General features: G+C 33.9%; 11 non-coding genes across 11 annotated transcripts; all 11 read left to right on the top strand.

Annotated features, from left to right (window-relative positions):
• The first annotated feature begins 504 nt into the window (after positions 1-504).
• On the top strand, positions 505-576 carry Trnaw-cca (transfer RNA tryptophan (anticodon CCA)). Its single transcript has one exon. It is a non-coding gene; the product is annotated as a tRNA-Trp (tRNA).
• Positions 577-1416: 840 nt separating this feature from the next.
• On the top strand, positions 1417-1488 carry Trnaw-cca (transfer RNA tryptophan (anticodon CCA)). The gene has a single exon. It is a non-coding gene; the product is annotated as a tRNA-Trp (tRNA).
• A 1488-nt stretch (positions 1489-2976) lies between these two features.
• Trnaw-cca (transfer RNA tryptophan (anticodon CCA)) lies at positions 2977-3048 on the top strand. The gene has a single exon. It is a non-coding gene; the product is annotated as a tRNA-Trp (tRNA).
• Positions 3049-3888: 840 nt separating this feature from the next.
• On the top strand, positions 3889-3960 carry Trnaw-cca (transfer RNA tryptophan (anticodon CCA)). Its single transcript has one exon. It is a non-coding gene; the product is annotated as a tRNA-Trp (tRNA).
• A 1488-nt stretch (positions 3961-5448) lies between these two features.
• Trnaw-cca (transfer RNA tryptophan (anticodon CCA)) lies at positions 5449-5520 on the top strand. Its single transcript has one exon. It is a non-coding gene; the product is annotated as a tRNA-Trp (tRNA).
• An 840-nt stretch (positions 5521-6360) lies between these two features.
• Positions 6361-6432, top strand: Trnaw-cca (transfer RNA tryptophan (anticodon CCA)). Its single transcript has one exon. It is a non-coding gene; the product is annotated as a tRNA-Trp (tRNA).
• A 1486-nt stretch (positions 6433-7918) lies between these two features.
• Trnaw-cca (transfer RNA tryptophan (anticodon CCA)) lies at positions 7919-7990 on the top strand. The gene has a single exon. It is a non-coding gene; the product is annotated as a tRNA-Trp (tRNA).
• Positions 7991-8830: 840 nt separating this feature from the next.
• Positions 8831-8902, top strand: Trnaw-cca (transfer RNA tryptophan (anticodon CCA)). The gene has a single exon. It is a non-coding gene; the product is annotated as a tRNA-Trp (tRNA).
• Positions 8903-10390: 1488 nt separating this feature from the next.
• Trnaw-cca (transfer RNA tryptophan (anticodon CCA)) lies at positions 10391-10462 on the top strand. Its single transcript has one exon. It is a non-coding gene; the product is annotated as a tRNA-Trp (tRNA).
• An 834-nt stretch (positions 10463-11296) lies between these two features.
• Positions 11297-11368, top strand: Trnaw-cca (transfer RNA tryptophan (anticodon CCA)). Its single transcript has one exon. It is a non-coding gene; the product is annotated as a tRNA-Trp (tRNA).
• Positions 11369-12901: 1533 nt separating this feature from the next.
• Trnaw-cca (transfer RNA tryptophan (anticodon CCA)) lies at positions 12902-12973 on the top strand. The gene has a single exon. It is a non-coding gene; the product is annotated as a tRNA-Trp (tRNA).
• Positions 12974-13269: the final 296 nt, after the last annotated feature.

Here is a 13269-nt window from a genome sequence, read left to right as displayed (position 1 = left end):
TTTATTTAGGTTTTATTTGTTGCTTAAGGGTTTGTTACAATTAATGTTTTTAGATTTTAAGTTTCTATAACTTGGTTGAAGGATTCCAATATAGGATTTTCATTCTTATATTTCTCATCAGTAGGTTAATGTGCGGTTTTGCTGCTAAATGACTTTCGTCGGCGTTCGATTCGTAGGAAAATCATGTTCAATTTTCGATTTTTGAGCGATTATTCGGAAAATAGGTAAGTTTACATGAATAGAGATTATTCGTTTTTTCATGTTTGAGTGATCCGTCCGTGATTTTTCATTTGAATATACATTAATAGAAATGTTTCTGTCATGTCAAAAAAACAAACTATTTTCTTTACGTAACAAGTGTCAGGCTCATACATGAATTCCATAGCTAATATAACATACTGACCCAACGGGTCACGGGTAGTCGAGTGTAATATAATGTTCTGGTTTCTTTACTCGACATAAAAGTAGGACAACAACGTTCGGGTAAGGCGTCGTTTTCGTGATGGCACTGTGGCGCAACGGTAGCGCGTCTGACTCCAGATCAGAAGGTTGCGTGTTCAAATCACGTCGGGGTCAAATAATTTCATTTTATATATACATAGAGTAAAATTTGAAAATATATACGACTGTAAATCAAAAGAAAAAAAATGTAGAAAATTTAGGTAACGTTTCATTTGTTTACCTACGGATGCACAGCGTTGCAGATAAAAAGTAGGATTACACCAACACCATAATTGTCCACAACAGTGTAACTATTACAACTGAATTTGACTACTGTGCCACGATTCTTGCAGACGAAGTAGATTAAATAAAGTGTTTTGTTTGAAATTCTGTGTAGGTTCCATACCTCGAGAGAAGGATCCTCGAGTGTAAGAAGACACGCATGAAAATGTGGAGTTTACGTCAACCAAAATGTTGTGACTGCTACACTTCACATTTTCCGTCCACAGTCAGTGGAGGAGAATCCGTATATGACTGAGACTATTTTTATTTTTCTTCCTATCCAGAGTGCTCCTTTTTGTTGGGAGCTAGATTTTCCTTACATTAAAAAAAGACTTTGTGTCTAACTCTGCCCTCGTGTGGAGACAAGGAAATAGAAACATTCAACATGAGAAAAGTAGTTCGAAATATCTAAATTACATCAATAATCAATCCCCATCAAACAAATGACCCCTTCAGAAACGTACATTTAACTGAATTTTCAACAAAATAATTTACTGGGAAAAGAGCGCAATTTAGATCTTTACAAGTTGTTCACAGAAAATCAATTTTTATTAATTAAAACTAATTTACAATAAATAAACTGAATAAAACCTTAAACAGTTTACATGTATTTGTACAAAGTAATATGATCTTGTGTGTACGCGGTATAAAAAAAGCAAAACAAATTTCGGCTAAGGTGGTTTCTTTGTAGCTGGCCCTGTGGCGCAACGGTAGCGCGTCTGACTCCAGATCAGAAGGTTGCGTGTTCAAATCACGTCGGGGTCAAGAAGTCCTTATTTAGTTTTTTTTTTTCAGTATATGGAAATATTTTAAATCTTCGAGTTAGAAAGAATAATGTTATAATATCGGTTAACCGTCCCCATAAGTAATCCAATTTACAAAATGCCCACTTCTTATGTTTACTACGCTATAATCAACTCGACTTCTGTATACCCATTAACCCTTATCCTCGAATGGTCTCCGGGTCTTGATAAGTAATGATTCATGTGTAAAAAAAATAATCAAACAAACAAAACCACTAGACAACCCGTCAGTAGCCACTTCAACTTTGATACATTAAATTTTCCTGGTCAATTGATTTCGGAGCTAAAATCACAGGTATTAATAAAGTACACTTTAGTTCATAGAAGCTTCATTTGAGTGTAAATATTTGTAAAGCAGTTGTTTTTTTTTTAAATAACAACCAGTAGTAAAATTGTTATTAATATCGCTGTACATTTACAGCTGATGCAGTCAGGTTCGACTAATGCTATGTTCTTATGCAAGAGTATAATCTATATAATTATAAAACTCAAATGACTTTGTAACGAGTGATGTAACCCACTTTCCGGTTTACGACATCCGATTACACATGCGCGCATAAACATTAACCCATAACAACGTAAATAAATATATAAACACTAATCGCTCCTTTTGCAGATTTTGACCTGCGCACTGAAATATTAATGTTATTATTTCGAAATTATTATTTAACATGGGAAGAGTTGGGGTGTTTTGCAACTATTCTTTATTACAACTATACTGTCGCTATTTTCTTACAACTAAACAACTTTAACTCGTTAACAAACATGAGAACAATAGTAGTAAAGCCAAGACTACTACTACCACTCTCTAGCCGTCTCTTTTCCTTCCTTCCTTCTTTTTTTATTTTTTGTTTACATTTCTAGATACAAAATAGTTGTGTGAGAACGGTGAATTTGTTGACACATTTACTAATCTGTTTCAATATTATTTTTTTATTTTATTTTATTTATTTAGGTTTTATTTGTTGCTTAAGGGTTTGTTACAATTAATGTTTTTAGATTTTAAGTTTCTATAACTTGGTTGAAGGATTCCAATATAGGATTTTCATTCTTATATTTCTCATCAGTAGGTTAATGTGCGGTTTTGCTGCTAAATGACTTTCGTCGGCGTTCGATTCGTAGGAAAATCATGTTCAATTTTCGATTTTTGAGCGATTATTCGGAAAATAGGTAAGTTTACATGAATAGAGATTATTCGTTTTTTCATGTTTGAGTGATCCGTCCGTGATTTTTCATTTGAATATACATTAATAGAAATGTTTCTGTCATGTCAAAAAAACAAACTATTTTCTTTACGTAACAAGTGTCAGGCTCATACATGAATTCCATAGCTAATATAACATACTGACCCAACGGGTCACGGGTAGTCGAGTGTAATATAATGTTCTGGTTTCTTTACTCGACATAAAAGTAGGACAACAACGTTCGGGTAAGGCGTCGTTTTCGTGATGGCACTGTGGCGCAACGGTAGCGCGTCTGACTCCAGATCAGAAGGTTGCGTGTTCAAATCACGTCGGGGTCAAATAATTTCATTTTATATATACATAGAGTAAAATTTGAAAATATATACGACTGTAAATCAAAAGAAAAAAAATGTAGAAAATTTAGGTAACGTTTCATTTGTTTACCTACGGATGCACAGCGTTGCAGATAAAAAGTAGGATTACACCAACACCATAATTGTCCACAACAGTGTAACTATTACAACTGAATTTGACTACTGTGCCACGATTCTTGCAGACGAAGTAGATTAAATAAAGTGTTTTGTTTGAAATTCTGTGTAGGTTCCATACCTCGAGAGAAGGATCCTCGAGTGTAAGAAGACACGCATGAAAATGTGGAGTTTACGTCAACCAAAATGTTGTGACTGCTACACTTCACATTTTCCGTCCACAGTCAGTGGAGGAGAATCCGTATATGACTGAGACTATTTTTATTTTTCTTCCTATCCAGAGTGCTCCTTTTTGTTGGGAGCTAGATTTTCCTTACATTAAAAAAAGACTTTGTGTCTAACTCTGCCCTCGTGTGGAGACAAGGAAATAGAAACATTCAACATGAGAAAAGTAGTTCGAAATATCTAAATTACATCAATAATCAATCCCCATCAAACAAATGACCCCTTCAGAAACGTACATTTAACTGAATTTTCAACAAAATAATTTACTGGGAAAAGAGCGCAATTTAGATCTTTACAAGTTGTTCACAGAAAATCAATTTTTATTAATTAAAACTAATTTACAATAAATAAACTGAATAAAACCTTAAACAGTTTACATGTATTTGTACAAAGTAATATGATCTTGTGTGTACGCGGTATAAAAAAAGCAAAACAAATTTCGGCTAAGGTGGTTTCTTTGTAGCTGGCCCTGTGGCGCAACGGTAGCGCGTCTGACTCCAGATCAGAAGGTTGCGTGTTCAAATCACGTCGGGGTCAAGAAGTCCTTATTTAGTTTTTTTTTTTCAGTATATGGAAATATTTTAAATCTTCGAGTTAGAAAGAATAATGTTATAATATCGGTTAACCGTCCCCATAAGTAATCCAATTTACAAAATGCCCACTTCTTATGTTTACTACGCTATAATCAACTCGACTTCTGTATACCCATTAACCCTTATCCTCGAATGGTCTCCGGGTCTTGATAAGTAATGATTCATGTGTAAAAAAAATAATCAAACAAACAAAACCACTAGACAACCCGTCAGTAGCCACTTCAACTTTGATACATTAAATTTTCCTGGTCAATTGATTTCGGAGCTAAAATCACAGGTATTAATAAAGTACACTTTAGTTCATAGAAGCTTCATTTGAGTGTAAATAGTTGTAAAGCAGTTGTTTTTTTTTTAAATAACAACCAGTAGTAAAATTGTTATTAATATCGCTGTACATTTACAGCTGATGCAGTCAGGTTCGACTAATGCTATGTTCTTATGCAAGAGTATAATCTATATAATTATAAAACTCAAATGACTTTGTAACGAGTGATGTAACCCACTTTCCGGTTTACGACATCCGATTACACATGCGCGCATAAACATTAACCCATAACAACGTAAATAAATATATAAACACTAATCGCTCCTTTTGCAGATTTTGACCTGCGCACTGAAATATTAATGTTATTATTTCGACATTATTATTTAACATGGGAAGAGTTGGGGTGTTTTGCAACTATTCTTTATTACAACTATACTGTCGCTATTTTCTTACAACTAAACAACTTTAACTCGTTAACAAACATGAGAACAATAGTAGTAAAGCCAAGACTACTACTACCACTCTCTAGCCGTCTCTTTTCCTTCCTTCCTTCTTTTTTTATTTTTTGTTTACATTTCTAGATACAAAATAGTTGTGTGAGAACGGTGAATTTGTTGACACATTTACTAATCTGTTTCAATATTATTTTTTTATTTTATTTTATTTATTTAGGTTTTATTTGTTGCTTAAGGGTTTGTTACAATTAATGTTTTTAGATTTTAAGTTTCTATAACTTGGTTGAAGGATTCCAATATAGGATTTTCATTCTTATATTTCTCATCAGTAGGTTAATGTGCGGTTTTGCTGCTAAATGACTTTCGTCGGCGTTCGATTCGTAGGAAAATCATGTTCAATTTTCGATTTTTGAGCGATTATTCGGAAAATAGGTAAGTTTACATGAATAGAGATTATTCGTTTTTTCATGTTTGAGTGATCCGTCCGTGATTTTTCATTTGAATATACATTAATAGAAATGTTTCTGTCATGTCAAAAAAACAAACTATTTTCTTTACGTAACGAGTGTCAGGCTCATACATGAATTCCATAGCTAATATAACATACTGACCCAACGGGTCACGGGTAGTCTAGTGTAATATAATGTTCTGGTTTCTTTACTCGACATAAAAGTAGGACAACAACGTTCGGGTAAGGCGTCGTTTTCGTGATGGCCCTGTGGCGCAACGGTAGCGCGTCTGACTCCAGATCAGAAGGTTGCGTGTTCAAATCACGTCGGGGTCAAATAATTTCATTTTATATATACATAGAGTAAAATTTGAAAATATATACGACTGTTAATCAAAAGAAAAAAAATGTAGAAAATTTAGGTAACGTTTCATTTGTTTACCTACGGATGCACAGCGTTGCAGATAAAAAGTAGGATTACACCAACACCATAATTGTCCACAACAGTGTAACTATTACAACTGAATTTGACTACTGTGCCACGATTCTTGCAGACGAAGTAGATTAAATAAAGTGTTTTGTTTGAAATTCTGTGTAGGTTCCATACCTCGAGAGAAGGATCCTCGAGTGTAAGAAGACACGCATGAAAATGTGGAGTTTACGTCAACCAAAATGTTGTGACTGCTACACTTCACATTTTCCGTCCACAGTCAGTGGAGGAGAATCCGTATATGACTGAGACTATTTTTATTTTTCTTCCTATCCAGAGTGCTCCTTTTTGTTGGGAGCTAGATTTTCCTTACATTAAAAAAAGACTTTGTGTCTAACTCTGCCCTCGTGTGGAGACAAGGAAATAGAAACATTCAACATGAGAAAAGTAGTTCGAAATATCTAAATTACATCAATAATCAATCCCCATCAAACAAATGACCCCTTCAGAAACGTACATTTAACTGAATTTTCAACAAAATAATTTACTGGGAAAAGAGCGCAATTTAGATCTTTACAAGTTGTTCACAGAAAATCAATTTTTATTAATTAAAACTAATTTACAATAAATAAACTGAATAAAACCTTAAACAGTTTACATGTATTTGTACAAAGTAATATGATCTTGTGTGTACGCGGTATAAAAAAAGCAAAACAAATTTCGGCTAAGGTGGTTTCTTTGTAGCTGGCCCTGTGGCGCAACGGTAGCGCGTCTGACTCCAGATCAGAAGGTTGCGTGTTCAAATCACGTCGGGGTCAAGAAGTCCTTATTTAGTTTTTTTTTTTCAGTATATGGAAATATTTTAAATCTTCGAGTTAGAAATAATAATGTGATAATATCGGTTAACCGTCCCCATAAGTAATCCAATTTACAAAATGCCCACTTCTTATGTTTACTACGCTATAATCAACTCGACTTCTGTATACCCATTAACCCTTATCCTCGAATGGTCTCCGGGTCTTGATAAGTGATGATTCATGTGTAAAAAAAAAATCAAACAAACAAAACCACTAGACAACCCGTCAGTAGCCACTTCAACTTTGATACATTAAATTTTCCTGGTCAATTGATTTCGGAGCTAAAATCACAGGTATTAATAAAGTACACTTTAGTTCATAGAAGCTTCATTTGAGTGTAAATAGTTGTAAAGCAGTTGTTTTTTTTAAAATAACAACCAGTAGTAAAATTGTTATTAATATCGCTGTACATTTACAGCTGATGCAGTCAGGTTCGACTAATGCTATGTTCTTATGCAAGAGTATAATCTATATAATTATAAAACTCAAATGACTTTGTAACGAGTGATGTAACCCACTTTCCGGTTTACGACATCCGATTACACATGCGCGCATAAACATTAACCCATAACAACGTAAATAAATATATAAACACTAATCGCTCCTTTTGCAGATTTTGACCTGCGCACTGAAATATTAATGTTATTATTTCGACATTATTATTTAACATGGGAAGAGTTGGGGTGTTTTGCAACTATTCTTTATTACAACTATACTGTCGCTATTTTCTTACAACTAAACAACTTTAACTCGTTAACAAACATGAGAACAATAGTAGTAAAGCCAAGACTACTACTACCACTCTCTAGCCGTCTCTTTTCCTTCCTTCCTTCTTTTTTCATTTTTTGTTTACATTTCTAGATACAAAATAGTTGTGTGAGAACGGTGAATTTGTTGACACATTTACTAATCTGTTTCAATATTATTTTTTTATTTTATTTTATTTATTTAGGTTTTATTTGTTGCTTAAGGGTTTGTTACAATTAATGTTTTTAGATTTTAAGTTTCTATAACTTGGTTGAAGGATTCCAATATAGGATTTTCATTCTTATATTTCTCATCAGTAGGTTAATGTGCGGTTTTGCTGCTAAATGACTTTCGTCGGCGTTCGATTCGTAGGAAAATCATGTTCAATTTCCGATTTTTGAGCGATTATTCGGAAAATAGGTAAGTTTACATGAATAGAGATTATTCGTTTTTTCATGTTTGAGTGATCCGTCCGTGATTTTTCATTTGAATATACATTAATAGAAATGTTTCTGTCATGTCAAAAAAACAAACTATTTTCTTTACGTAACAAGTGTCAGGCTCATACATGAATTCCATAGCTAATATAACATACTGACCCAACGGGTCACGGGTAGTCGAGTGTAATATAATCTTCTGGTTTCTTTACTCGACATAAAAGTAGGACAACAACGTTCGGGTAAGGCGTCGTTTTCGTGATGGCCCTGTGGCGCAACGGTAGCGCGTCTGACTCCAGATCAGAAGGTTGCGTGTTCAAATCACGTCGGGGTCAAATAATTTCATTTTATATATACATAGAGTAAAATTTGAAAATATATACGACTATAAATCAAAAGAAAAAAAATGTAGAAAATTTAGGTAACGTTTCATTTGTTTACCTACGGATGCACAGCGTTGCAGATAAAAAGTAGGATTACACCAACACCATAATTGTCCACAACAGTGTAACTATTACAACTGAATTTGACTACTGTGCCACGATTCTTTCAGACGAAGTAGATTAAATAAAGTGTTTTGTTTGAAATTCTGTGTAGGTTCCATACCTCGAGAGAAGGATCCTCGAGTGTAAGAAGACACGCATGAAAATGTGGAGTTTACGTCAACCAAAATGTTGTGACTGCTACACTTCACATTTTCCGTCCACAGTCAGTGGAGGAGAATCCGTATATGACTGAGACTATTTTTATTTTTCTTCCTATCCAGAGTGCTCCTTTTTGTTGGGAGCTAGATTTTCCTTACATTAAAAAAAGACTTTGTGTCTAACTCTGCCCTCGTGTGGAGAATAGGAAATAGAAACATTCAACATGAGAAAAGTAGTTCGAAATATCTAAATTACATCAATAATCAATCCTCATCAAACAAATGACCCCTTCAGAAACGTACATTTAACTGAATTTTCAACAAAATAATTTACTGGGAAAAGAGCGCAATTTAGATCTTTACAAGTTGTTCACAGAAAATCAATTTTTATTAATTAAAACTAATTTACAATAAATAAACTGAATAAAACCTTAAACAGTTTACATGTATTTGTACAAAGTAATATGATCTTGTGTGTACGCGGTATAAAAAAAGCAAAACAAATTTCGGCTAAGGTGGTTTCTTTGTAGCTGGCCCTGTGGCGCAACGGTAGCGCGTCTGACTCCAGATCAGAAGGTTGCGTGTTCAAATCACGTCGGGGTCAAGAAGTCCTTATTTAGTTTTTTTTTTTCAGTATATGGAAATATTTTAAATCTTCGAGTTAGAAAGAATAATGTTATAATATCGGTTAACCGTCCCCATAAGTAATCCAATTTACAAAATGCCCACTTCTTATGTTTACTACGCTATAATCAACTCGACTTCTGTATACCCATTAACCCTTATCCTCGAATGGTCTCCGGGTCTTGATAAGTAATGATTCATGTGTAAAAAAAATAATCAAACAAACAAAACCACTAGACAACCCGTCAGTAGCCACTTCAACTTTGATACATTAAATTTTCCTGGTCAATTGATTTCGGAGCTAAAATCACAGGTATTAATAAAGTACACTTTAGTTCATAGAAGCTTCATTTGAGTGTAAATAGTTGTAAAGCAGTTGTTTTTTTTTAAAATAACAACCAGTAGTAAAATTGTTATTAATATCGCTGTACATTTACAGCTGATGCAGTCAGGTTCGACTAATGCTATGTTCTTATGCAAGAGTATAATCTATATAATTATAAAACTCAAATGACTTTGTAACGAGTGATGTAACCCACTTTCCGGTTTACGACATCCGATTACACATGCGCGCATAAACATTAACCCATAACAACGTAAATAAATATATAAACACTAATCGCTCCTTTTGCAGATTTTGACCTGCGCACTGAAATATTAATGTTATTATTTCGACATTATTATTTAACATGGGAAGAGTTGGGGTGTTTTGCAACTATTCTTTATTACAACTATACTGTCGCTATTTTCTTACAACTAAACAACTTTAACTCGTTAACAAACATGAGAACAATAGTAGTAAAGCCAAGACTACTACTACCACTCTCTAGCCGTCTCTTTTCCTTCCTTCCTTCTTTTTTCATTTTTTGTTTACATTTCTAGATACAAAATAGTTGTGTGAGAACGGTGAATTTGTTGACACATTTACTAATCTGTTTCAATATTATTTTTTTATTTTATTTTATTTATTTAGGTTTTATTTGTTGCTTAAGGGTTTGTTACAATTAATGTTTTTAGATTTTAAGTTTCTATAACTTGGTTGAAGGATTCCAATATAGGATTTTCATTCTTATATTTCTCATCAGTAGGTTAATGTGCGGTTTTGCTGCTAAATGACCTTCGTCGGCGTTCGATTCGTAGGAAAATCATGTTCAATTTTCGATTTTTGAGCGATTATTCGGAAAATAGGTAAGTTTACATGAATAGAGATTATTCGTTTTTTCATGTTTGAGTGATCCGTCCGTGATTTTTCATTTGAATATACATTAATAGAAATGTTTCTGTCATGTCAAAAAAACAAACTATTTTCTTTACGTAACGAGTGTCAGGCTCATACATGAATTCCATAGCTAATATAACATACTGACCCAACGGGTCACGGGTAGTCGAGTGTAATATAATGTTCTGGTTTCTTTACTCGACATAAAAGTAGGACAACAACGTTCGGGTAAGGCGTCGTTTTCGTGATGGCCCTGTGGCGCAACGGTAGCGCGTCTGACTCCAGATCAGAAGGTTGCGTGTTCAAATCACGTCGGGGTCAAATAATTTCATTTTATATATACATAGAGTAAAATTTGAAAATATATACGACTGTAAATCAAAAGAAAAAAAATGTAGAAAATTTAGGTAACGTTTCATTTGTTTACCTACGGATGCACAGCGTTGCAGATAAAAAGTAGGATTACACCATAATTGTCCACAACAGTGTAACTATTACAACTGAATTTGACTACTGTGCCACGATTCTTGCAGACGAAGTAGATTAAATAAAGTGTTTTGTTTGAAATTCTGTGTAGGTTCCATACCTCGAGAGAAGGATCCTCGAGTGTAAGAAGACACGCATGAAAATGTGGAGTTTACGTCAACCAAAATGTTGTGACTGCTACACTTCACATTTTCCGTCCACAGTCAGTGGAGGAGAATCCGTATATGACTGAGACTATTTTTATTTTTCTTCCTATCCAGAGTGCTCCTTTTTGTTGGGAGCTAGATTTTCCTTACATTAAAAATAGACTTTGTGTCTAACTCTGCCCTCGTGTGGAGACAAGGAAATAGAAACATTCAACATGAGAAAAGTAGTTCGAAATATCTAAATTACATCAATAATCAATCCCCATCAAACAAATGACCCCTTCAGAAACGCACATTTAACTGAATTTTCAACAAAATAATTTGCTGGGAAAAGAGCGCAATTTAGATCTTTACAAGTTGTTCACAGAAAATCAATTTTTATTAATTAAAACTAATTTACAATAAATAAACTGAATAAAACCTTAAACAGTTTACATGTATTTGTACAAAGTAATATGATCTTGTGTGTACGCGGTATATAAAAAGCAAAACAAATTTCGGCTAAGGTGGTTTCTTTGTAGCTGGCCCTGTGGCGCAACGGTAGCGCGTCTGACTCCAGATCAGAAGGTTGCGTGTTCAAATCACGTCGGGGTCAAGAAGTCCTTAATTAGTTTTTTTTTTCAGTATATGGAAATATTTTAAATCTTCGAGTTAGAAAGAATAATGTTATAATATCGGTTAACCGTCCCCATAAGTAATCCAATTTACAAAATGCCCACTTCTTATGTTTACTACGCTATAATCAACTCGACTTCTGTATACCCATTAACCCTTATCCTCGAATGGTCTCCGGGTCTTGATAAGTGATGATTCATGTGTAAAAAAAAAATCAAACAAACAAAACCACTAGACAACCCGTCAGTAGCCACTTCAACTTTGATACATTAAATTTTCCTGGTCAATTGATTTCGGAGCTAAAATCACAGGTATTAATAAAGTACACTTTAGTTCATAGAAGCTTCATTTGAGTGTAAATAGTTGTAAAGCAGTTGTTTTTTTTTTAAATAACAACCAGTAGTAAAATTGTTATTAATATCGCGTTACATTTACAGCTGATGCAGTCAGGTTCGACTAATGCTATGTTCTTATGCAAGAGTATAATCTATATAATTATAAAACTCAAATGACTTTGTAACGAGTGATGTAACCCACTTTCCGGTTTACGACATCCGATTACACATGCGCGCATAAACATTAACCCATAACAACGTAAATAAATATATAAACACTAATCGCTCCTTTTGCAGATTTTGACCTGCGCACTGAAATATTAATGTTATTATTTCGACATTATTATTTAACATGGGAAGAGTTGGGGTGTTTTGCAACTATTCTTTATTACAACTATACTGTCGCTATTTTCTTACAACTAAACAACTTTAACTCGTTAACAAACATGAGAACAATAGTAGTTAAGTCAGGACTACTACTACTACTACTACTACTACTACTACTACTACTACTACTACTACTACTACTACTACTACTGTCTAGCCGTCCCTTTTCCTAACATCCTTCTTTTTTATTTTTTGTTTACATTTCTAGATACAAAATAGTTGTGTGAGAACGGTGAATTTGTTGACACATTTACTAATCTGTTTCAATATTAGTTTTTTTTATTTTTTTTATTTAGGTTTTATTTTTTGCTTAAGGGTTTGTTACAATTAATGTTTTTAGATTTTAAGTCTCTATAACTTTGTTGAAGGATTCCAATATAGGGTTTTCATTCTTATATTTCTCATCAGTAGGTTAATGTGCGGTTTTGCTGCTTAATGACTTTCGTCGGCGTTCGATTCGTAGGAAAATCATGTTCAATTTTCGATTTTTGAGCGATTATTCGGAAAATAGGTAAGTTTACATGAATAGAGATTATTCGTTTTTTCATGTTTGAGTGATCCGTCCGTGATTTTTCATTTGAATATACATTAATAGAAATGTTTCTGTCATGTCAAAAAAACAAACTATTTTCTTTACGTAACAAGTGTCAGGCTCATACATGAATTCCATAGCTAATATAACATACTGACCCAACGGGTCACGGGTAGTCGAGTGTAATATAATGTTCTGGTTTCTTTACTCGACATAAAAGTAGGACAACAACGTTCGGGTAAGGCGTCGTTTTCATGATGGCCCTGTGGCGCAACGGTAGCGCGTCTGACTCCAGATCAGAAGGTTGCGTGTTCAAATCACGTCGGGGTCAAATAATTTCATTTTATATATACATAGAGTAAAATTTGAGAATATATACGACCGTTAATCAAAAGAAAAAAAATGTGGAAAATTTAGGTAACGTTTCATTTGTTTACCTACGGATGCACAGCGTTGCAGATAAAAAGTAGGATTACACCATAATTGTCCACAACAGTGTTACTATTACAACTGAATTTGACTACTGTGCCACGATTCTTGCAGACGAAGTAGATTAAATAAAGTGTTTTGTTTGTAATTCGGTGTAGGCCCCATACCTCGAGAGAAGGATCCTCGAGTTTGACAGGA

Source organism: Euprymna scolopes, chromosome 6 (genome assembly GCF_053919585.1).
Source record: "Euprymna scolopes isolate OS-2025 chromosome 6, ASM5391958v1, whole genome shotgun sequence".
NCBI classification, from domain to species: domain Eukaryota; kingdom Metazoa; phylum Mollusca; class Cephalopoda; order Sepiida; family Sepiolidae; genus Euprymna; species Euprymna scolopes.
This window is presented reverse-complemented; position numbering and strand designations above follow the sequence as displayed.